Source organism: Pseudophryne corroboree, chromosome 1 (assembly GCF_028390025.1).
Source record: "Pseudophryne corroboree isolate aPseCor3 chromosome 1, aPseCor3.hap2, whole genome shotgun sequence".
Taxonomy (NCBI): domain Eukaryota; kingdom Metazoa; phylum Chordata; class Amphibia; order Anura; family Myobatrachidae; genus Pseudophryne; species Pseudophryne corroboree.
The window spans coordinates 397,663,142-397,688,086 of record NC_086444.1 but is presented as its reverse complement, the minus strand read 5'-3'; the positions used below and the strand labels follow the sequence as shown (position 1 = coordinate 397,688,086).

The 24,945-nt window shown below is 45.3% G+C and overlaps 1 protein-coding gene across 6 annotated transcripts in view; it reads left to right on the top strand.

The window, feature by feature from the left end:
- Nucleotides 1-24,945, top strand: part of MYO18B (myosin XVIIIB) — a 1,127,577-nt gene that overhangs the window by 605,443 nt on the left and 497,189 nt on the right. The window lies entirely within an intron of this gene.

Below are 24,945 nucleotides of genomic sequence, written 5' to 3'. Positions count from 1 at the left end.
AGATTGTGGTACTGTCCTTACTTAAGGACTATCGGTGGGTCCTGTTTTCATTACATTGCAACATCCATAATCAGATTTAGGGGGCTGTTCAATTAGAGCTCCCGGTAGCTTGCAGGCTGCAGTTAACGAGGATTTATTTTCTAGTCTGAGCAGGTAAAAATAAATCTACATTAAATGGCCTATATGACAGTATGTCCGGTAACTTATTCAATATGTTAATGAACGTTAGTGGGATAATTTACCAGGCAAGAAAAAGGGTCTGTAATTGAATAACCCCCAGGAGTTAAAGCCCCAGGCTACCACCGCGCCCCCCCCCCCACTGTAAATTACCGCATATGAACTTGGCCCTTTTATTGCTCACCTCCCACAGTGTAACCTTCAAAGTGCGCCCAACATGGCTGCCCCATATGGTACACTTGTGGATGGGATGAAAAATACATAGGCCTGATGGTTTTGATGGAACCCTACTCTGAACTGTAGGACTCTGAAATCACCCCCATTTTGTGTCATCTCTTCTAGGGGTGGACTATTCCACCCTGGGTAATCCTACGCTGAGCGCCCAAGATGGCTGCCGCACCTGGTACCTTGTGAGGGTGGAATACACAACCCTTGGAAGTTATTACCCAAAATGCCTACACCAATCCTGCATTATGCTTTCTGTGTGCTTAAGGTTTTCTTTTATGTCTGTGTTGCTTGTCTATTGTTGTATTACTCATATCCTTTGTATCATGTGCATTGTTTTTGATGTCTGTAAAGCGCCTTGAGTCCTGTTGGAGAAAGAGCGCTATATAAATAAAATTATTATTATTATAATTATTATTATCTTAATTCAATTCCCACTTTAATGGTTAAAACAGAGGTTCTCAAACACAGTCCTTAATGTACCCCAATGGTCCAGGTTTTTTGGTATATCCATGGCTCAGCACAGATGGTTAAATCAAATTGACGGAGGTACTACTTAAGTCACCTGTGCCCAAGTATGGGTATATTTAAAACCTGGACTGTTGGGGTGCCTTGAGGACCGTGTTTGAGAACCTCTGGGTTAAAGTGTACCTGTCACCTATGCAGCAAGATTTGAGTCGCACCAATAGTATTTAGAACGAAGGGATGCAGTTAAATTGCCAGCTGTCGGGATCCCGGCATTCAGGATACTGACGCTGGAATCCCGACAGCTGACAATATACCGACACCCACCCGGGTTTCACACTCTGTTGGTGGGTCCACTCCACCAACTGAGTGTTAATAGAACCTGTGGCGAGCTAAGTTTGCCAACAGTCCAGGAAACATAGTGAGTGCAGTGAGCCCGCGAAGGGACTCACAGACTCGCGGCCAAGATTCCAGCACATTGGATACCATTGTTTCTATGCTGACAGCTGGCATCCCGTCTGCCGGTATATCATACCGGATCCAGAATGAAGTTGTCAATTTCACTAGAAATAAGTAGAGATGAGCGGGATCGGATCTCAGAGATACGAACACCCTCTGAACTTCACAATCCGAGCTGTGAACCGAGTCCGGCTTGGGACTTCCTGCCAGACTCTGATCCCAGAACGAGGCAAAACGTCATCTTCCCGCTGTCGGATTCTCACGGGTTTTAGATTCCATATAAGGAGCTGCGTTTCGCCGCCTTTTCACTCCAGACTTGGAGAGTGAGGGAGACAGACCTCTGTCTCTCTGTGGGTGCTGGTGTCGGTGGGGTCAGTGTGTGCTCTTTAGGGGTGATGTCCTGTGTGCTGTTAGATGTGTTGTCCTGTGGTGTTCTGTGCTGTACAGGGTTGCTGTCCTGGTGTGTCCTGTGCTGTATGGGGTGCTGTACAGGGATGTTGCTGTCCTGTGCTGTACAGGGGTTCTGTCCTGTATGCTGTAAAAATACAGGGGTGTTTTAAAAATAAAGGTACACTGGCCCTATCCTGTGTGCTGTAAAAATACATGGGTGTTGTTAAAATACAGGGGTGCTGTGAAAATACTGGGGTGCTGTGTCCCTGTCTTGTATGCTGTAAAAATACATTGGGTGTTGTTACAATACAGTGGTGCTGGCCCTGTCCTGTATGCTTTAAAAATACAGGAGTGTTGTTAAAATATAGGGGTGCTGTGTCCCTGTTATGTATGCTGTAAAAAAACAGGGGTGTTGTTAAAATTTAGGTACACTAACCCTGTCTTGTATGCTATAAAAATACAGGGGTGTTGTTAAAATGAAGGTACATTAACCCTGTCTTGTATGCTGTAAAAATACAGGGGTGTTGTTAAAATACAGGGGTGCTGAGCCTGTCTGGTATGCTTTAAAAATACAGGGGTGTTGTTAAAGAAAAGGTACACTGGCCCTGTCATGTATGCTGTAGAAATACAGGGCTGTTGTTAAAATAAAGGTACACTGGCACTGTCTTGTATGCTGTTAAAATACAGGGTGTTCAAATACAGGGGTGCTGTGTCGCTATCTTGTATGCTGTAAAAATACAGGGGTGTTGTTAAAGTAAAGGTACACTGACCCTGTCCTGTATGCGTTAAAAATACAGGGGTGTTGTTAAAATAAAGATACACTGGCCCTGTCTTGTATGCTTTAAAAATACAGGGGTGTTGTTAAAATACAGGGGTGCTGGCCCTGTCCTGTATGCTGTAATAATACAGTGGTGTTGTTAAAATACAAGGGTGCTGTTAAAATACAGGGGCGCTGTGTCCCTGTATTGTATGCTGTAAAAATACAGGGGTGTTGTTGAAATACAGGGGTGCTGGCCCTTCCTTTATGCTGTAAAAATACAGGGATGCTGTAAAAATACAGGGGTGCTGTGTTCCTGTCTTCTATGCTGTAAAAATAGAGGTACACTGGCCCTGTCCTGTATGCTGTAAAAATACAGGGGTATTGTTAAAATAAAGGTACACTGGCCCTGTCCTGTATGCTGTAAAAATACAGGGACATTTTTAAAATAAAGGGGTGCTGTGAAAATACAGGGGTGTTGTAAAAATAAAGGTATACTGGCTCTGTCCTGTATGCTGTAAAAACACAGTGGTGTTGATAAAATACAGGGGTGCTGTAAAAATAAAGGGGCACTGTTCTGTGTGCTCTAATAGTTAAGGGGCACTGTCCTGGGAAATGGAGAACAAAAATTTGGAGGAAAAAATTGTTAATGATCAGAAACCACTTCCACCTCCTAGTACTAGTGCTGAAGCTGCTGCTGCTGCCACCAGTCATGACATTGATGATGCAATTCCATCAATGTTGTCTGCTAAGGCCGATGCCCAATGTCTTAGAGGGCATGTCAACTCCAAGAAGCAAAAATTAATAAGCAAAAAAAAAATTATCCGATGAGAAACTTGAAATTGGCAATATGCCATTCATGACACGAAGTGGCAAGGAAAGGCTAAGGCCTTGGCCTATGTTCATGACTGTGGTTCAGCTTCTCATGAAGATGGAAGCCCTCCTCCCTCTCGAAAAATAAAAAAAATAAAGCTAGTTAAAGACAGGAAAAAACAACTGTTCACAGATATCACAATTCCCCAAGGAGAGTCCAAGTGTGTCTGCGGTTGCGATGTCTAGGCCTTACCTTCACAAGACTGTATGGGAAGAGGAGGCTCCTACCACCATTTGCACGCCCCCTGCAAGTGCTGGGAGGAGCACTGCCAGTCTAGATGCTGAGTTTGAGATTGAGGATGTCACTGTAGAAGTACACCAGGATGATTAGGATATTGGTGTAGCTGGCGCTGAGGAGGAAGTTGACGATGAGGATTCTGATGGTGATGTGGCTTGTTTGAATAAGGCACCAGTGGAGTCTGTTGTTGTCCATGGGATTAAAAAGCCCATTGTCATGTCTGGGAAAAATACCAAAAAAATCCACCTCTTCGGTGTGGAATTATTTCTCTGTGAGGATGAGAATGTAAACACTGAAGGGGGTGAGAAATCGGAAGATGAGGATGAGGATGACATCTTGCCTCTGTAGATCCAGTTTGTGCAAGGAGAGATTAATTGCTTCTTTTTTTGTGGGGGCCCAAACAAACCAATCATTTCAGCCACAGATGTGTGGCAGACCATGTCGCTTAATTGATTGGTATGTTAAAGTGTGCATGTCCTGTTTATACAATATAAGTCTGCACATCTTTTCTTTGTTTGCCATATCATTCCAGGGGTGCTGCCCTATATGGGATGCTGTCCATCTGCCCTATCAGTCCAGGGGTGCTGCCCCACTGCCGTTTAAGTCCAGGAGTGCTGCTGCCTGTCTACTGTGTGTAAATCTCCAGTGGTGTTGCCTATGCATTATAAGGCCAGGGGTATTGCCTATCTGCTGTATAAATCCAGGGGTGCTGCCTTTCTGCTGTATAAAGGAGGCACAAGTATTATTTATATATTTTTAAAAATAATATTTTTTTTTAGATGGAATGGTAAAATCCCAGAAAAAAATGGCGTGGGGTCCCCCCTCCAAAGCATAACCAGCCTCGGGCTCTTCGAGCCGGTCCTGGTTCTAAAAATCCGGGGGGGAAATGGACAGGGGATCCCCCGTATTTTTAAAACCAGCACCGGGCTCTGCGCCTGGTGCTGGTGCAAAAAATACGGGGGACAAAAAGAGTAGGGGTCCCCCGTATTTTTTACACCAGCATCGGGCTCCACTAGCTGGACAGATAATGCCACAGCCGGGGGTCACTTTTATACAGTGCCCTGCGGCCTTGGCATTAAATATCCAACTAGTCACCACTGGCCGGGGTACCCTGGGGGAGTGGGGACCCCTTCAATCAAGGGGTCCCCCCCCCAGCCACCCAAGGGCCAGGGGTGAAGCCCGAGGCTGTCCCCCCCATCCAAGGGCTGCGGATGGGAGTCTGATAGCCTTGAGGAAAATGACATGAATATTGTTTTTCCCAGTAGTACTACAAGTCCCAGCAAGCCTCCCCCGCAAGCTGGTACTTGGAGAACCACAAGTACCAGCATGCAGGAGAAAAACGGGCCCGCTGGTACCTGTAGTACTACTGGAAAAAAAATACCCAAATAAAAACAGGAGACACACACCGTGACAAGTACAACTTTATTACACACTGCCGACACACACATACTTACCTATGTTGACACGCCGACTGCCACAGTATCCGACGATCCGAGGGTACCTGTGAAAAAAATTATACTCACCTGCCAGTGTCCAGAGATAAATCCACGTCCAGAGATAAAATCCTCGTACTTGGCAAAAAAAAAAACACGAACACCCGACCACCGGACTGAAAGGGGTCCCATGTTGACACATGAGACCCCTTTCCCCGAATGCCGGGACCCCACGTGACTGCTGTCACTGAGGTCCCTTCAGCCAATCAGGAAGTGCCACGTCGTAGCGCTCACCTGATTGGCTGTGTGCGTATGAGCTCAGACAGCGCATCGCACAGCTCCCTCCATTTCTTTCAATGGTGGGAACTTTGACGTCAGCGGCGGGGTTACCCGCGGTCAGCCGCTGACCGCAGGTGACCCCACCACTAACCGCAAAGTTCCCACCATTGAATATAATGAAGAGGCTTTGCGATGCGCTGTCTGGCAGCTCAGACGCGCACAGAGCCAATCAGCAGAGTGCAAGGACGTTGCACTCGCTGATTGGCTGAAGAGACACTTCAGTGACAGCTGTCACGGGGGTGTCTGCATTCGTGGAAAGGGGTCTCGTGTCAACATGGGACCCCTTTCAGTCCGCTGGTCGGGTGTTCGTTTTGTTGTTTTGACAAGTACGAGGATTTATCTCTGGACCCTGGATCAGGTGAGTATAATTATCTTTTATTTTCAGGTACCCGTGGATTCTACTTGGAGAAGAGGACCGACTGCTTCGTGTCAACATAGGTAAGTATGTGTGTGTCGGCAGGTGTGCAATAAAGTTTTACTATCAAGGTGTGTGTCTCCTGTTTTTATTTGGGTATTTTTTTTCCAGTAGTACTACAGGTACCAGCGGGCCCGTTTTTCTCCTGCATGCTGGTACTTGTGGTTCTCCAAGTACCAGCTTGCGGGGGAGGCTTGCTGGGACTTGTAGTACTACTGGGAAAAACAATATTCATGTCATTTTCCTCAAGGCTATCAGACTCCCATCCGCAGCCCTTGGATGGGGGGGGACAGCCTCGGGCTTCACCCCTGGCCCTTGGGTGGCTGGGGGGGGACCCCTTGATTGAAGGGGTCCCCACTCCCCCAGGGTACCCCGGCCAGTGGTGACTAGTTGGATATTTAATGCCACGGCCGCAGGGCACTGTATAAAAGTGACCCCCGGCTGTGGCATTATCTGTCCAGCTAGTGGAGCCCGATGCTGGTGTAAAAAATACGGGGGACCCCTACTCTTTTTGTCCCCCGTATTTTTTGCACCAGCACCAGGCGCAGAGCCCGGTGCTGGTTTTAAAAATACGGGGGATCCCCTGTCCATTTCCCCCCCGAATTTTTAGAACCAGGACCGGCTCGAAGAGCCCGAGGCTGGTTATGCTTTGGAGGGGGGACCCCACGCCATTTTTTTCTGGGATTTTACCATTCCATCTAAAAAAAAATATTATTTTTAAAAATATATAAATAATACTTGTGCCTCCAAAAAAGACAAACCAAGTACCTAATCCCTTCTAATATAAATAGATATGCTATTACCAAGAAAAAAAACCACAAAAAAAAATGTTTTAATTTTTTTTTATTAGTTTCACCCACCAAAGTGTGGCGGATTGAAAATGACGAATTCACTGTCTAAAAGCACTGTTGTTGAATTTCCAAACTTCAATTGAATATACTTTGGTCGAATTGCAGCACTTGTATCATGGCAGAAAAGTCGAATTTGACAAAAGTCGAATTTCAAAAAGTCGAATTTTGATAGTCCGTTTTTTTGACGGAAAGTACTGAATTGCATTGTCGATTTTTTTTTTTTGGGCGAAAAAGTCCCGAAATTCGACAATTTCGGGAATTCGACCGCAATTGCATATACCCCTAAGTCGGCTTCTATGGGCTGCAGTTGATGCAATCCATAGAAGACAGTATTTTGTGCAGTCACACCACTGCCAGGGCCATCTTCACAGCGGTGTAGGCCCCTGGGCAAAGCAAGGCACTGGGGCTCCTACCCATCCTCCAGCGGTAGGGGTGGGTGGTGCTGTCAGCTGCAGTTTTTGATGTCCCGTGGGCAGTAGTTCTATATTCCACTCAGCATGTAGGACCTGGAGCAGTAATTTCTACTAATTACTCATTTTCTGCACAGATGGTAGGAAATGGGGTAGGAGGGAGAAAACTATACTGTAGAAGGGGAATTGGGCTGAATGAAGGGGCCCTGGTACATGACTTCCAGGGTGGTAGGGGTGTTTTATATGCAAGGGAGGGGTGGATAGAGGAGTGGGCTTAGTATTCATAATTTTCCAGTGGTAGGGCAGCTTGCTTGACTGCAGATACACCCAGCTCTTGAAAATAGATTTCTTAGCTTTCAATAAAAAACTAGGAGTTACTGGGGACTTGGGAATCAGAGTTCAGGAGCCAGAGCAATCCACCAACAAGTATATAAAACTGCAAACCAGACGTGTGGAGCTGGATCAGGGACCAGCTGCTGGAATGCTGATATTTCTGGGTTTGGGCATACTAGAGACAAGTTGTCAGTGTCCACCGAAAGGGGAGAGTCCAAGCTTTTGGAATATACCCTCGGATGGGAATCACTGCTTTGAAGTCGGTTATCTCTGGTTCCCCAGGGCTGATTTAAAAAATCTGGTACCCCTGGAAAAAGGGGACACTCAGCTATCAGCCTAGGGCCCTAATACTCCTGGGGCCCTTGGGCAACTGCCCATTGAGCCCATACAAAAAGATGGTACAGGTCCCAGCACTTGCCAGATCCATTGTGCAGGTGCCGAGATCTGGCTGTCTCCTCACATCTCCTTTCCGGGCAGAGCGGTAGCAGCAGCCCCCTCCTACAAGAAGGTACAGTAGGAGCCACCTCTGATTGCTAACCAGCCCAAACAATAGCTCGCCTGTGGCAGGTGAGCACAGAAGACTATGCACAGATAACTATGAGATATGTAGGTTTTGTTAGTTTAATATGCACTCCCCCCAAATCCATAACCAACTCGGGACTCTGAGCCTAGGCTAGCATTTGATATATTCCAATAACCAGCACCAGGATGAACCAGCCGGGAGGATGATGCTATAGCAAGAGGACACAGAGCATTGGGTCCCACTTCCACAACGCCAACCAGCCTGAAACTAAACAGCCCAGGGCTCAAATCCCTGGCGAAATGGGGAGTCCCACCCCCTCCCCTAAAAAATAAAAAAGTGTCCCCCTTCCCCAAGGATAACCAGCCGTGGGCTCTTTTCTGCAGCCCCTTGGCTTTGCGTGTAGAGGTTATAATAATTAAATAGTTATTTTTATATTATTAATACTTTTTAAAGGTGGACTACAGGTCCCAGCATGTCTATCCCGGTCACTGACCTGCTGTATCAGTGCATCCCCATTCATTGCAATGGAGATAACAGGGACTGAGAAGGTACATATTTTTGCCACAAGCTATCACTAAGTGTCCTGTTATGTCCATTATGATATTATTTATTGTTACAAAAGTGTTTTCTTTTTCATTTTTCTTTATTTATAGTACACATTTTCATGTTTGCAATATATAATGTTATTTATGTTTTTCCTAAACAGTTTGTACTTTTGCATACTATACATTTTATTCATTAAGATTTTAATAACTGAGCATGAAATATATTCCCTTGTGTGATATTTAAGAACAAAGCAAACTCATGGGTGGATAGGGGCTGTTTCAACTTTGCCCTTCATCATAATACTTGTAGGTACTGTACATACTTTAATAAAAAAAGAAATAAAAAAATGTATTATTATATCAAGAATAGCTACTTTAATAAGGAAGCAGTAAGATAAGTCTTTCTTCTTATAGCCAGTATTACTAGGCTGTCTGCACAATGTACTTAGGTGAAGGTGAGATCTTTTTAATGCCAGAATGCTGCATATAAATCAGTCCTAGGCCAGGATGTGATAAAAAGTGGGTACACACTAGGTGATGTGCTCGGTGGCCGGATGGCCCGATGGCGGGCATACACACTGTGCGATATCACTAGCGATATCGCACAGTGACGTCATACCGCGGCCGGCCGAAGCATGTAGCTTTGGACGATGAATCCAAATTGAGCTGCATGCATGTCCGAGACCGAGGGTTGTTAACGAGTCCTAGTGATGTGCACCGGAAATTTTTCGGGTTTTGTGTTTTGGTTTTGGATTCGGTTCCGTGGCCGTGTTTTGGATTCGGACGCGTTTTGGCAAAACCTCCCTGAAATTTTTTTGTCGGATTCGGGTGTGTTTTGGATTCGGGTGTTTTTTTACAAAAAACCCTCAAAAACAGCTTAAATCATAGAATTTGGGGGTCATTTTGACCAAACAGCACATGATGCAAAGAAAAAAAGAGGGGCAATGAGGTAGCTGTGTGACTAAGCTAAGCGACCCAAGTGGCCGACACAAACACCTGGCCCATCTAGGAGTGGCACTGACAGACAGGATGGCAGATTTAAAAAATAGTCCCCAAACAGCACATGATGCAAAGAAAAAAAGAGGTGCACCAAGGTCCCTGGATGGCTAAGCTAAGCGACCCAAGTGGCCGACACAAACACCTGGCCCATCTAGGAGTGGCACTGCAGTGTCAGACAGGATGGCAGATTTAAAAAATAGTCCCCAAACAGCACATGATGCAAAGAAAAAAAGAGGTCCACCAAGGTCGCTGGATGACTAAGCTAAGCGACCCAAGTGGCCGACACAAACACCTGGCCCATCTAGGAGTGGCACTGCAGTGTCAGACAGGATGGCAGATTTAAAAAATAGTCCCCAAACAGCACATGATGCAAAGAAAAAAAGAGGTGCACAAAGGTCGCTGGATGGCTAGGCTAAGTGACCCAAGTGGCCGACACAAACACCTGGCCCATCTAGGAGTGGCACTGCAGTTTTCTAGCGAGGGAATGAGTGCTTCCATCCTCATGGGAATTTGAACCACTAGCCATGAACATAGGCCAGGGCCTCAGCCGTTCCTTGCCACTCCGTGTTGTAAATGGCATATTGGCAAGTTTACGCTTCTCATCAGATGCTTTTAATTTTGATTTTTGGGTCATTTTACTGAACTTTTGTAGTATACTTGACGACACAGAGGTAGAGCAGTGGACTACTGTACCGTACTGCTATATATATACTGGTGGCCAGCAAAATTCTGCACTGTCATCCTACTATATACTGCGCACAACTAAAATTCAGCACAGGTATGGATGCAAAGTATACTTGACGACACGGAGGTAGAGCAGTGGACTACTGTAACGTACTGCTATATATATACTGGTGGTCAGCAAAATTCTGCAATGTACTTCTAATATATACTGCGCACAACTAAAATGCAGCACAGGTATGGATGCATAGTATACATGACGACACAGAGGTAGAGCAGTGGACTACTGTACCGTACTGCTATAAATATACTGGTGGTCAGGAAAATTCTGCACTGTACTCCTACTATATACTGTGCACAACTAAAATGCAGCACAGGTATGGATGCATAGTATACTTGACGACACAGAGGTAGAGCAGTGGACTACTGTACCGTACTGCTATATATATACTGGTGGTCAGCAAAATTCTGCACTGTCCTCCTACTATATACTGCGCACAACTTAAATGCAGCACAGGTATGGATGCATAGTATAATTGACGACACAGAGGTAGAGCAGTGGACTACTGTAATGTACTGCTATATATATACTGGTGGTCAGCAAAATTCTGCACTGTCCTCCTACTATATATTGCGCACAACTAAAATGCAGCACAGGTATGGATGCATAGTATACTTGATGACACAGAGGTAGAGCAGTGGACTACTGTACCGTACTGCTATATATATACTGGTGGTCAGCAAAATTCTGCACTGTCCTCCTACTATATACTGCGCACAACTAAAATGCAGCACAGGTATGGATGGATAGTATACTTGACGACACAGAGGTAGAGCAGTGGACTACTGTACCGTACTGCTATATATATACTGGTGGTCAGCAAAATTCTGCACTGTCCTCCTACTATATACTGCGTACAACTAAAATGTAGCACAGGTATGGATGCATAGTATACTTGACGACACAGAGGTAGAGCAGTGGACTACTGTACCGTACTGCTATATATATACTGGTGGTCACAGCAAAATTCTGCACTGTCCTCCTACTATATACTACAATGCAGCACAGATATGGAGCATTTTTCAGGCAGAGAACGTAGATATTTTCAGCACACTGGGGGTAATTCTGAGTTGATCGCAGCAGGATTTTTGATAGCAATTGGGCAAAACCATGTGTACTGCAGGGGAGGCAGATATAACGTGCAGAAAGAGTTAGATTTGGGTGGGTTATTTTATTTCTGTGCAGGGTAAATACTGGCTGATTTATTTTTACACTGCAAATTAGATTGCTGACTGAACACACCCCACCCAAATCTAACTCTCTCTGCACATGTTATATCTGCCTCCCCTGCAGTGCACATGGTTTTGCCCAATTGCTATCAAAAATCCTGCTGCGATCAACTTGGAATTACCCCCACTGAGCACAAATATTTGCAGCACACTGAGCACAGATATTTGCAGCACACTGAGCACAGATATTTGCAGCACACTGAACACAGAAACTGAGAGAACGCAGCCACGTCCTCTCGCTATCATCTCCAAAGCACGAGTTAAAATGGCGGCGACGCGCGGCTCCTTATATAGAATACGAATCTCGCGAGAATACGACAGCGGGGTGATGACGTTCGGGCGCGCTCGGGTTAACCGAGCAAGGCGGGAAGATCCAAGGCTGCCTCGGAACCGTGCAAAATGGGTGAAGTTCGGGGGGTTCGGATCCCGAGGAATCGAACCCGCTCATCACTGTTAACGACCCACGGTGCCGTGCATAGGTCGTCATTTACAGCGTACACACTAGTCGATATAGTAAACAACGTTGCTCAGGAAGGGTCAAAATGAGCGAAGTCGTTAACTTTATAGATTAGTGTGTACGGGCCTAAAGTCTGAGTTCAGCAGCTGTGTGGAATGCTAGCCAAACTTGGATGTTTTTTTACAGGTACAATCATTTAGAAGGCTAAACTATGCCTTGTAAATTATTGCCCCTTTAAAAAATCGTCAGCATTCGGCCGACATCCTGCACAGCAGCTGAACTCGGACTTCATTACATCCCGGCCCTTATGTCTGGTCTAGAATGGACATCCTGGGCTTCTTCAATCATCCTCTGCACATTCCTAATAGAGTTATGTAAGATATCAGCAACAATCTGTACTCATTCATTGAGCTGTAATTCTTAACTGTCTGCTGTAACTGCTTTCAGGAAAAGTGAGAGTTGATAAAAGGCTTCATGGCATGGTGTACAGCATACCTCCCAAATGTCCCAACTTCAGGGGTACAGTCTCCATTGTCAGACACTGTCCTGCTCTTCAACCTGCTGGCCACATTGTCCTGTGGGTGGTCAGGAGGTCGTGGGAACACTCTGATACCACTATTCAGCATGAATACCCGGTCACGCCCCTAAAATGTCATACAAAAGGGGACGTGGCCTAGCTGGCACAAGGCCATGCCCCACTATTTATCACTGATCTGCTATGCAGAGTAGCGGTGCCAGTGTCCCCCAACATCCCGCCACCATGGCCTTCCATTGTGACAATGGAACAGTGCCTGAAAAGTGTGACTATCCTGGGGAAATCGAGATTGTTAGGATGTTTGTTTTTCTTTAACTTAAAGATTTACAGTGCATCCAGAAAGTATTCACAGCACTTCACTTTTTCCACATTTTGTTATGTTACAGCATTATTCCAAAATGGAATAAAATATTTTTTTCCCTCAAAACTCTACACACAATATCCCATAATAACAATGTGAAAAAAACATTGAGATTTTTGCAAATTTATTACAAATAAAAAAAATAAGAAACATGTACATAAGTATTCACAGCCTTTGCCATGAAGCTAAAAATTGAGCTCCGGTGCATCCTGTTTCCACTGATCATCCTTGAGATGTTACTACAGCTTAATTCGATTCCACCTGTGGTAAATCTGGAAAGGCACACGCCTGTCTATATAAGGTCCCACACTTGACAGTGCATGTCTGAAAACAACCCAAGCATGAAGTCAAAGGAGTTGTCTGTAGACCTCCAAGACATGATTGTCTCGAGGCACAAATCTGGGGAAGGGTACAGAAAAATATCTGCTGCTTTGAAGGTCCCAATGAGCACAGGAGCCTCCATCATCTGTAAATGGAAGAAGTTCACAACCACCAGGACCCTTCCTACAGCTGGCCGCCATCTAAACTTAGCAATCGGGGGAGAAGGGCCCTAGTCAGGGAGGTGTCCAAGAACTCGATAGTCACTCTGTCAGAGCTATAGCATTCCACTGTGGAAAGAGGAGAACCTTCCAGAAGGACAGCCATCTCTGCAGCAATCCACCAATCATGCCTGTATGGTAGAGTGGCCAGATGGAAGCAACTCCTTAGTAAAAAGCACATGGCAGCCCATCTAGAGTTTGCCAAAATGCATCTGAAGGACTCTCAGACCATGAGAAACAAAATTCTCTGGTCTGATGAGACAAAGATTGAACTCTTTGGCGTGAATGCCAGGTGTCATGTTTGGAGGAAACCAGGCACCGCTCACCACCAGGCCAATACCATCCCTACAGTGAAGCATGGTGGTGGCAGCATCATGCTGTAGGGATGTTTTTCAGCAGCAGGAACTGGGAGACTAGTCAGGATAGAGGGAAAGATGAATGCAGCAATTTACAGAGACATCCTGGAGGAAAACCTGCTCCACAGCACTCTTGACCTCAGACTGGAGCGACGGTTCATCTTTCAGCAGGACAACGACCCTAAGCACACAGCCAAGATATCAAAGGAGTGGCTTCAGGACAACTCTGTGAATGTTCTTGAGTGACCCAGCCAGAGCCCAGATTTGAATCCGATTGAACATCTCTGGAGAGAACTGAAAATGGCTGTGCACCGACGCTTCCCATCCAACCTGATGGAGCTTGAGAGGTGCTGCAAAGAGGAAGAATGGGCGAAACTGCCCAAAGATAGGTGTGTCAAGTAGAGATGAGCGGGTTCGGTTTCTCTGAATCCGAACCCGCACGAACTTCATGTTTTTTTCACGGGTCCGAGCAGACTCGGATCCTCCCGCCTTGCTCGGTTAACCCGAGCGCGCCCGAACGTCATCATGACGCTGTCGGATTCTCGCGAGACTCGGATTCTATATAAGGAGCCGCGCGTCGCCGCCATTTTCACACGTGCATTGAGATTGATAGGGAGAGGACGTGGCTGGCGTCCTCTCCATTTAGATTAGGGTTGAGAGAGAGAGAGAGAGAGATTGACCTGAGGCTGTGATACTGTAGAAGAGAGTGCAGAGTTTAGTGACTGACGACCACAGTGACCACCAGACAGTGCAGTTGTTTGTTTTATTTAATATATCCGTTCTCTGCCTGAAAAAAACGATACACACAGTGACTCAGTCACATACCATATCTGTGTGCACTGCTCAGCCCAGTGTGCTGCATCAATGTATATATATATCTGACTGTGCTCAGCTCACACAGCTTATAATTGTGGGGGAGACTGGGGAGCACTGCAGTGCCAGTTATAGGTTATAGCAGGAGCCAGGAGTACATAATATTATATTAAAATTAAACAGTGCACACTTTTGCTGCAGGAGTGCCACTGCCAGTGTGACTAGTGACCAGTGACCTGACCACCAGTATATATAATATTAGTAGTATACTATCTCTTTATCAACCAGTCTATATTAGCAGCAGACACAGTACAGTGCGGTAGTTCACGGCTGTGGCTACCTCTGTGTCGGCACTCGGCAGCCCGTCCATAATTGTATATACCACCTAACCGTGGTTTTTTTTTCTTTCTTTATAGTCATACTAGTTACGAGTATACTATCTCTTTATCAACCAGTCTATATTAGCAGCAGACACAGTACAGTGCGGTAGTTCACGGCTGTGGCTACCTCTGTGTCGGCACTCGGCAGCCCGTCCATAATTGTATATACCACCTAACCGTGGTTTTTTTTTCTTTCTTTATACATACATACTAGTTACGAGTATACTATCTCTTTATCAACCAGTCTATATATTAGCAGCAGACACAGTACAGTGCGGTAGTTCACGGCTGTGGCTACCTCTGTGTCGGCACTCGGCAGCCCGTCCATAATTGTATATACCACCTAACCGTGGTTTTTTTTTCTTTCTTTATACATACATACTAGTTACGAGTATACTATCTCTTTATCAACCAGTCTATATATTAGCAGCAGACACAGTACAGTGCGGTAGTTCACGGCTGTGGCTACCTCTGTGTCGGCACTCGGCAGCCCGTCCATAATTGTATATACCACCTAACCGTGGTTTTTTTTTCTTTCTTTATACATACATACTAGTTACGAGTATACTATCTCTTTATCAACCAGTCTATATATTAGCAGCAGACACAGTACAGTGCGGTAGTTCACGGCTGTGGCTACCTCTGTGTCGGCACTCGGCAGCCCGTCCATAATTGTATATACCACCTAACCGTGGTTTTTTTTTCTTTCTTTATACATACATACTAGTTACGAGTATACTATCTCTTTATCAACCAGTCTATATTAGCAGCAGACACAGTACAGTGCGGTAGTTCACGGCTGTGGCTACCTCTGTGTCGGCACTCGGCAGCCCGTCCATAATTGTATAAACCACCTAACCGTGGTTTTTTTTTCTTTCTTTATACATACATACTAGTTACGAGTATACTATCTCTTTATCAACCAGTCTATATTAGCAGCAGACACAGTACAGTGCGGTAGTTCACGGCTGTGGCTACCTCTGTGTCGGCACTCGGCAGCCCGTCCATAATTGTATATACCACCTAACCGTGGTTTTTTTTTCTTTTTTTATACATACATACTAGTTACGAGTATACTATCTCTTTATCAACCAGTCTATATATTAGCAGCAGACACAGTACAGTGCGGTAGTTCACGGCTGTGGCTACCTCTGTGTCGGCACTCGGCAGCCCGTCCATAATTGTATATACCACCTAACCGTGGTTTTTTTTTCTTTCTTTATACATACATACTAGTTACGAGTATACTATCTCTTTATCAACCAGTCTATATATTAGCAGCAGACACAGTACAGTGCGGTAGTTCACGGCTGTGGCTACCTCTGTGTCGGCACTCGGCAGCCCGTCCATAATTGTATATACCACCTAACCGTGGTTTTTTTTTCTTTCTTTATACATACATACTAGTTACGAGTATACTATCTCTTTATCAACCAGTCTATATTAGCAGCAGACACAGTACAGTGCGGTAGTTCACGGCTGTGGCTACCTCTGTGTCGGCACTCGGCAGCCCGTCCATAATTGTATATACCACCTAACCGTGGTTTTTTTTTCTTTCTTTATACATACATACTAGTTACGAGTATACTATCTCTTTATCAACCAGTCTATATATTAGCAGCAGACACAGTACAGTGCGGTAGTTCACGGCTGTGGCTACCTCTGTGTCGGCACTCGGCAGCCCGTCCATAATTGTATATACCACCTAACCGTGGTTTTTTTTTCTTTCTTTATACATACATACTAGTTACGAGTATACTATCTCTTTATCAACCAGTCTATATATTAGCAGCAGACACAGTACAGTGCGGTAGTTCACGGCTGTGGCTACCTCTGTGTCGGCACTCGGCAGCCCGTCCATAATTGTATATACCACCTAACCGTGGTTTTTTTTTCTTTCTTTATACATACATACTAGTTACGAGTATACTATCTCTTTATCAACCAGTCTATATATTAGCAGCAGACACAGTACAGTGCGGTAGTTCACGGCTGTGGCTACCTCTGTGTCGGCACTCGGCAGCCCGTCCATAATTGTATATACCACCTAACCGTGGTTTTTTTTTCTTTCTTTATACATACATACTAGTTACGAGTATACTATCTCTTTATCAACCAGTCTATATTAGCAGCAGACACAGTACAGTGCGGTAGTTCACGGCTGTGGCTACCTCTGTGTCGGCACTCGGCAGCCCGTCCATAATTGTATATACCACCTAACCGTGGTTTTTTTTTCTTTCTTTATACATACATACTAGTTACGAGTATACTATCTCTTTATCAACCAGTCTATATATTAGCAGCAGACACAGTACAGTGCGGTAGTTCACGGCTGTGGCTACCTCTGTGTCGGCACTCGGCAGCCCGTCCATAATTGTATATACCACCTAACCGTGGTTTTTTTTTCTTTCTTTATACATACATACTAGTTACGAGTATACTATCTCTTTATCAACCAGTCTATATATTAGCAGCAGACACAGTACAGTGCGGTAGTTCACGGCTGTGGCTACCTCTGTGTCGGCACTCGGCAGCCCGTCCATAATTGTATATACCACCTAACCGTGGTTTTTTTTTCTTTCTTTATACATACATACTAGTTACGAGTATACTATCTCTTTATCAACCAGTCTATATATTAGCAGCAGACACAGTACAGTGCGGTAGTTCACGGCTGTGGCTACCTCTGTGTCGGCACTCGGCAGCCCGTCCATAATTGTATATACCACCTAACCGTGGTTTTTTTTTCTTTCTTTATACATACATACTAGTTACGAGTATACTATCTCTTTATCAACCAGTCTATATTAGCAGCAGACACAGTACAGTGCGGTAGTTCACGGCTGTGGCTACCTGTGTCGGCACTCGGCAGCCCGTCCATAATTGTATATACCACCTAACCGTGGTTTTTTTTTCTTTCTTCTTTATACATACATAGTTACATAGACATCTCTTTATCAACCAGTCTATATTAGCAGCAGACACAGTACAGTACGGTAGTTCACGGCTGTGGCTACCTCTGTGTCTGCACTCGGCAGGCAGTCCGTCCATAATTGTATACCACCTAACCGTGGTTTTTTTTTCTTTCTTCTTTATACATACATAGTTACATAGACATCTCTTTATCAACCAGTCTATATTAGCAGCAGACACAGTACAGTACGGTAGTTCACGGCTGTGGCTACCTCTGTGTCGGCACTCGGCAGCCCGTCCATAATTGTATATACCACCTAACCGTGGTTTTTTTTTCTTTCTTCTTTATACATACATAGTTACATAGACATCTCTTTATCAACCAGTCTATATTAGCAGCAGACACAGTACAGTACGGTAGTTCACGGCTGTGGCTACCTCTGTGTCTGCACTCGGCAGGCAGTCCATAATTGTATACTAGTATCCATCTCCATTGTTTACCTGAGGTGCCTTTTAGTTGTGCCTATTAAAATATGGAGAACAAAAATGTTGAGGTTCCAAAATTAGGGAAAGATCAAGATCCACTTCCACCTCGTGCTGAAGCTGCTGCCACTAGTCATGGCTGAGACGATGAAATGCCAGCAACGTCGTCTGCCAAGGCCGATGCCCAATGTCATAGTACAGAGCATGTCAAATCCAAAACACCAAATATCAGAAAAAAAAGGACTCCAAAACCTAAAATAAAATTGTCGGAGGAGAAGCGTAAACTTGCCAATATGCCATTTACCACACGGAGTGGCAAGGAACGGCTGAGGCCCTGGCCTATGTTCATGGCTAGTGGTTCAGCTTCACATGAGGATGGAAGCACTCAGCCTCTCGCTAGAAAAATGAAAAGACTCAAGCTGGCAAAAGCAGCACAGCAAAGAACTGTGCATTCTTCGAAATCCCAAATCCACAAGGAGAGTCCAATTGTGTCGGTTGCGATGCCTGACCTTCCCAACACTGGACGTGAAGAGCATGCGCCTTCCACCATTTGCACGCCCCCTGCAAGTGCTGGAAGGAGCACCCGCAGTCCAGTTCCTGATAGTCAGATTGAAGATGTCAGTGTTGAAGTACACCAGGATGAGGAGGATATGGGTGTTGCTGGCGCTGGGGAGGAAATTGACCAGGAGGATTCTGATGGTGAGGTGGTTTGTTTAAGTCAGGCACCCGGGGAGACACCTGTTGTCCGTGGGAGGAATATGGCCGTTGACATGCCAGGTGAAAATACCAAAAAAATCAGCTCTTCGGTGTGGAGGTATTTCACCAGAAATGCGGACAACAGGTGTCAAGCCGTGTGTTCCCTTTGTCAAGCTGTAATAAGTAGGGGTAAGGACGTTAACCACCTCGGAACATCCTCCCTTATACGTCACCTGCAGCGCATTCATAATAAGTCAGTGACAAGTTCAAAAACTTTGGGTGACAGCGGAAGCAGTCCACTGACCAGTAAATCCCTTCCTCTTGTAACCAAGCTCACGCAAACCACCCCACCAACTCCCTCAGTGTCAATTTCCTCCTTCCCCAGGAATGCCAATAGTCCTGCAGGCCATGTCACTGGCAATTCTGACGATTCCTCTCCTGCCTGGGATTCCTCCGATGCATCCTTGCGTGTAACGCCTACTGCTGCTGGCGCTGCTGTTGTTGCTGCTGGGAGTCGATGGTCATCCCAGAGGGGAAGTCGTAAGCCCACTTGTACTACTTCCAGTAAGCAATTGACTGTTCAACAGTCCTTTGCGAGGAAGATGAAATATCACAGCAGTCATCCTGCTGCAAAGCGGATAACTGAGGCCTTGACAACTATGTTGGTGTTAGACGTGCGTCCGGTATCCGCCGTTAGTTCACAGGGAACTAGACAATTTATTGAGGCAGTGTGCCCCCGTTACCAAATACCATCTAGGTTCCACTTCTCTAGGCAGGCGATACCGAGAATGTACACGGACGTCAGAAAAAGACTCACCAGTGTCCTAAAAAATGCAGTTGTACCCAATGTCCACTTAACCACGGACATGTGGACAAGTGGAGCAGGGCAGGGTCAGGACTATATGACTGTGACAGCCCACTGGGTAGATGTATGGACTCCCGCCGCAAGAACAGCAGCGGCGGCACCAGTAGCAGCATCTCGCAAACGCCAACTCTTTCCTAGGCAGGCTACGCTTTGTATCACCGCTTTCCAGAATACGCACACAGCTGAAAACCTCTTACGGCAACTGAGGAAGATCATCGCGGAATGGCTTACCCCAATTGGACTCTCCTGTGGATTTGTGGCATCGGACAACGCCAGCAATATTGTGTGTGCATTAAATATGGGCAAATTCCAGCACGTCCCATGTTTTGCACATACCTTGAATTTGGTGGTGCAGAATTTTTTAAAAAACGACAGGGGCGTGCAAGAGATGCTGTCGGTGGCCAGAAGAATTGCGGGACACTTTCGGCGTACAGGCACCACGTACAGAAGACTGGAGCACCACCAAAAACTACTGAACCTGCCCTGCCATCATCTGAAGCAAGAAGTGGTAACGAGGTGGAATTCAACCCTCTATATGCTTCAGAGGTTGGAGGAGCAGCAAAAGGCCATTCAAGCCTATACAATTGAGCACGATATAGTAGGTGGAATGCACCTGTCTCAGGCGCAGTGGAGAATGATTTCAACGTTGTGCAAGGTTCTGATGCCCTTTGAACTTGCCACACGTGAAGTCAGTTCAGACACTGCCAGCCTGAGTCAGGTCATTCCCCTCATCAGGCTTTTGCAGAAGAAGCTGGAGACATTGAAGGAGGAGCTAACACGGAGCGATTCCGCTAGGCATGTGGGACTTGTGGATGGAGCCCTTAATTCGCTTAACAAGGATTCACGGGTGGTCAATCTGTTGAAATCAGAGCACTACATTTTGGCCACCGTGCTCGATCCTAGATTTAAAGCCTACCTTGGATCTCTCTTTCCTGCAGACACAAGTCTGCTGGGGTTGAAAGACCTGCTGGTGACAAAATTGTCAAGTCAAGCGGAACGCGACCTGTCAACATCTCCTCCTTCACATTCTCCCGCAACTGGGGGTGCGAGGAAAAGGCTCAGAATTCCGAGCCCACCCGCTGGCGGTGATGCAGGGCAGTCTGGAGCGACTGCTGATGCTGACATCTGGTCCGGACTGAAGGACCTGACAACGATTACGGACATGTCGTCTACTGTCACTGCATATGATTCTCTCAACATTGATAGAATGGTGGAGGATTATATGAGTGACCGCATCCAAGTAGGCACGTCACACAGTCCGTACTTATACTGGCAGGAAAAAGAGGCAATTTGGAGGCCCTTGCACAAACTGGCTTTATTCTACCTAAGTTGCCCTCCCACAAGTGTGTACTCCGAAAGAGTGTTTAGTGCCGCCGCTCACCTTGTCAGCAATCGGCGTACGAGGTTACATCCAGAAAATGTGGAGAAGATGATGTTCATTAAAATGAATTATAATCAATTCCTCCGCGGAGACATTGACCAGCAGCAATTGCCTCCACAAAGTACACAGGGAGCTGAGATGGTGGATTCCAGTGGGGACGAATTGATAATCTGTGAGGAGGGGGATGTACACGGTGATATATCGGAGGGTGATGATGAGGTGGACATCTTGCCTCTGTAGAGCCAGTTTGTGCAAGGAGAGATTAATTGCTTCTTTTTTGGGGGGGGTCCAAACCAACCCGTCATATCAGTCACAGTCGTGTGGCAGACCCTGTCACTGAAATGATGGGTTGGTTAAAGTGTGCATGTCCTGTTTTGTTCATACAACATAAGGGTGGGTGGGAGGGCCCAAGGACAATTCCATCTTGCACCTCTTTTTTCTTTTCTTTTTCTTTGCATCATGTGCTGATTGGGGAGGGTTTTTTGGAAGGGACATCCTGCGTGACACTGCAGTGCCACTCCTAAATGGGCCCGGTGTTTGTGTCGGCCACTAGGGTCGCTAATCTTACTCACACAGTCAGCTACCTCATTGCGCCTCTTTTTTTCTTTGCGTCATGTGCTGTTTGGGGAGGGTTTTTTGGAAGGGACATCCTGCGTGACACTGCAGTGCCACTCCTAGATGGGCCCGGTGTTTGTGTCGGCCACTAGGGTCGCTAATCTTACTCACACAGCTACCTCATTGCGCCTCTTTTTTTCTTTGCGTCATGTGCTGTTTGGGGAGGGTTTTTTGGAAGGGACATCCTGCGTGACACTGCAGTGCCACTCCTAGATGGGCCCGGTGTTTGTGTCGGCCACTAGGGTCGCTAATCTTACTCACACAGCTACCTCATTGCGCCTCTTTTTTTCTTTGCATCATGTGCTGTTTGGGGAGGGTTTTTTTGAAGGGCCATCCTGCGTGACACTGCAGTGCCACTCCTAGATGGGCCCGGTGTTTGTGTCGGCCACTAGGGTCGCTAATCTTACTCACACAGCTACCTCATTGCGCCTCTTTTTTTCTTTGCGTCATGTGCTGTTTGGGGAGGGTTTTTTGGAAGGGACATCCTGCGTGACACTGCAGTGCCACTCCTAGATGGGCCCGGTGTTTGTGTCGGCCACTAGGGTCGCTTATCTTACTCACACAGAGACCTCGGTGCAAATTTTAGGACTAAAAATAATATTGTGAGGTGTGAGGTATTCAGAATAGACTGAAAATGAGTGTAAATTATGGTTTTTGAGGTTAATAATACTTTGGGATCAAAATGACCCCCAAATTCTATGATTTAAGCTGTTTTTTAGTGTTTTTGGAAAAAAACACCCGAATCCAAAACACACCCGAATCCGACAAAAAAAATTCGGTGAGGTTTTGCCAAAACGCGTTCGAACCCAAAACACGGCCGCGGAACCGAACCCAAAACCAAAACACAAAACCCGAAAAATTTCAGGCGCTCATCTCTAGTGTCAAGCTTGTGGCATCATATTTAAAAGACTTGAGACTGTAATTTCTGTCAAAGGTGCATCAACAAAGTATTGAGCAAAGGCTGTGTATACTTATGTACATGTGATTTCTTAGATTTTTTATTTTTAATAAATTAGCAAAAATGTAAAAAAAAAAATTCACATTGTCATTATGGGGTATTGTGTGTAGAATTTGGAGGGGAAAAATGGATTTATTCCATTTTGGAATAAAGCTGTAATAAGGGACCTTATATACACAGGCGTGTGCCTTTCCAAATTTACCACAGGTGGAATCCAATTAAGCTGTAGTAATATCTCAAGGAAGATCAGTGGAAACAGGATGCATCGGAGCTCAATTTTGAGCTTCATGTCAAAAGCTGTGAATACTTATGTACATGTAATTTCTTTTTTTTCTTTTCTTTTTTTTAATAAATTTGCAAATATCTCCTAAAAATTTTTTTCACGTTGTCATTATGGATTATTGTGTGTAGAATTTTGAGGGAAAAAAATATTTTATTCCATTTTGGAATAATGCTGTAACATAACAAAATATGGAAAAAGTGAAGCGCAGTGAATACTTTCTGGATGCACTGTATATTGATTTTTCTACTTACATTTTTTTCTTTTACTTTTAAACATGCTTAGTTTTGTACACAATATAATGTGCACAAACTTCTTATTCGTTCAGTATGTTTTTTTCTTCTTACAGTACTTTTGAAAATCTACTTATGTCTGCATTATTAAAGTCCATTGCACCTTACTGTGAGATCACCTTGTGCTTTACTTCTGGATCCTGGCTTTGTGCTACCAGGCCTGTATAATAAAGGAACTGGCACAAGTAGCCTGATCACTGAGAGGGAAAACCATTAGTATGAACATTGATTTTGCAGCAGCTTTGAAGAACTCATCGGGGCTGTGCAGTTAATGCAGTCATTATTGAAGCAATCAAACTCTTAATGAGGCATTACTCCATCTCTACTAATTCTCAATCTATTGTTGCTGGGTACATTTATGTCAATGCAATGGCAGAGGAAATTGAATAAAAAAAGACAAATTTGTCTATTTAGCATTTTTCTTAGCAGCTGTTGATGTTTTTATTAAAAAGCTTTACATAGCTTGTGCAGGAAGAGAAACTGTGCTTTTTTTCTGAAAGCAATTTTTAAGGTAATTTTTTATTTTAATGCCAGATGGCTAGTTTGGTGTTTATATTACATAAACTTAATCTTAAGATCAGCAGATATTATGTTTTCGATTGTGGAAAAAGGGATTTGTGTTATTGTTTTGTTATATTGTACACATGCAAACCCCTCAACTGTATTCCACTACACTCAGGGGCTCTTAAGAGAGGAGGAGGCCTGGGTGCAGCCAGGGCCGTCTTAACAGCAGTGTGGGCCCCTGGGCACAGCAATGCACTGGGGCCCCTACCCATCCTTTAGGGGGGGGGTGCTATCAGCAGCAGCTTTGATGTCCCGCGGGTGGTAGGGGGTGTTCTATCTTCCACTAAGCAAGTAGGACCTGGAGCAGTAATTTCTGCTAATTACTCTTTTACTGCACAGATGGGGTGGGAGGGAGAACACTAAACTGTATAAGGGGGCATTGGGCTGAATGAAGGGGCCCCGGTACATGACTTCCAGGGTGGTATGGGGTGTTTAATATATAAGGGAGGGGTGGATAGTGGAGTGGGCTTAATATTCATCATTTTCTGGTGAGAGGGCAGCTTGCTTGACTGCAGATATCTCAAGTTCCTGGAAAATGATTTCTTAGCTTTGAATGGGATAAAAAAATTAGAGTGTCTCACCTTTCAGGAGGTACTGGGGACTTGGGGATCAGAGTTCAGGAGCCAGAGCAATCCACCAACGAATATATGAAACTGCATATTAGGTGTGTGAAGCTTGAGCAGGGACCAGCTGCTTGAAGGCTGATATATCTGGTTCTGGGCATAGTAGAGACAAGCTGCCAGTGTCCACCGAAAAGTGAAGAGTCCCAGATTTTGAAATGTACCCTCAGAAAAACTCTATGTATACAGAGCCCGAGATATCTGGCTGGGAAGAGCAATTAACAGGCTCGGATGGGGACCACTGCTTTGATGTCAGATATCTCTGATTCCCTATGGCCGATTTTCAAAAATCTGGTACCTCTGGAAAGAGGGGACCCCCATCTATCAGTCTAGGGCCCTTATACTCCTGGGACCCTTGGGCAAGAGCCCATTGAGCCCATACGAAAAGACGGCCCTGGGTGCAGCCTCCTCCGTTCGGGCCCCCTCCTCTCTG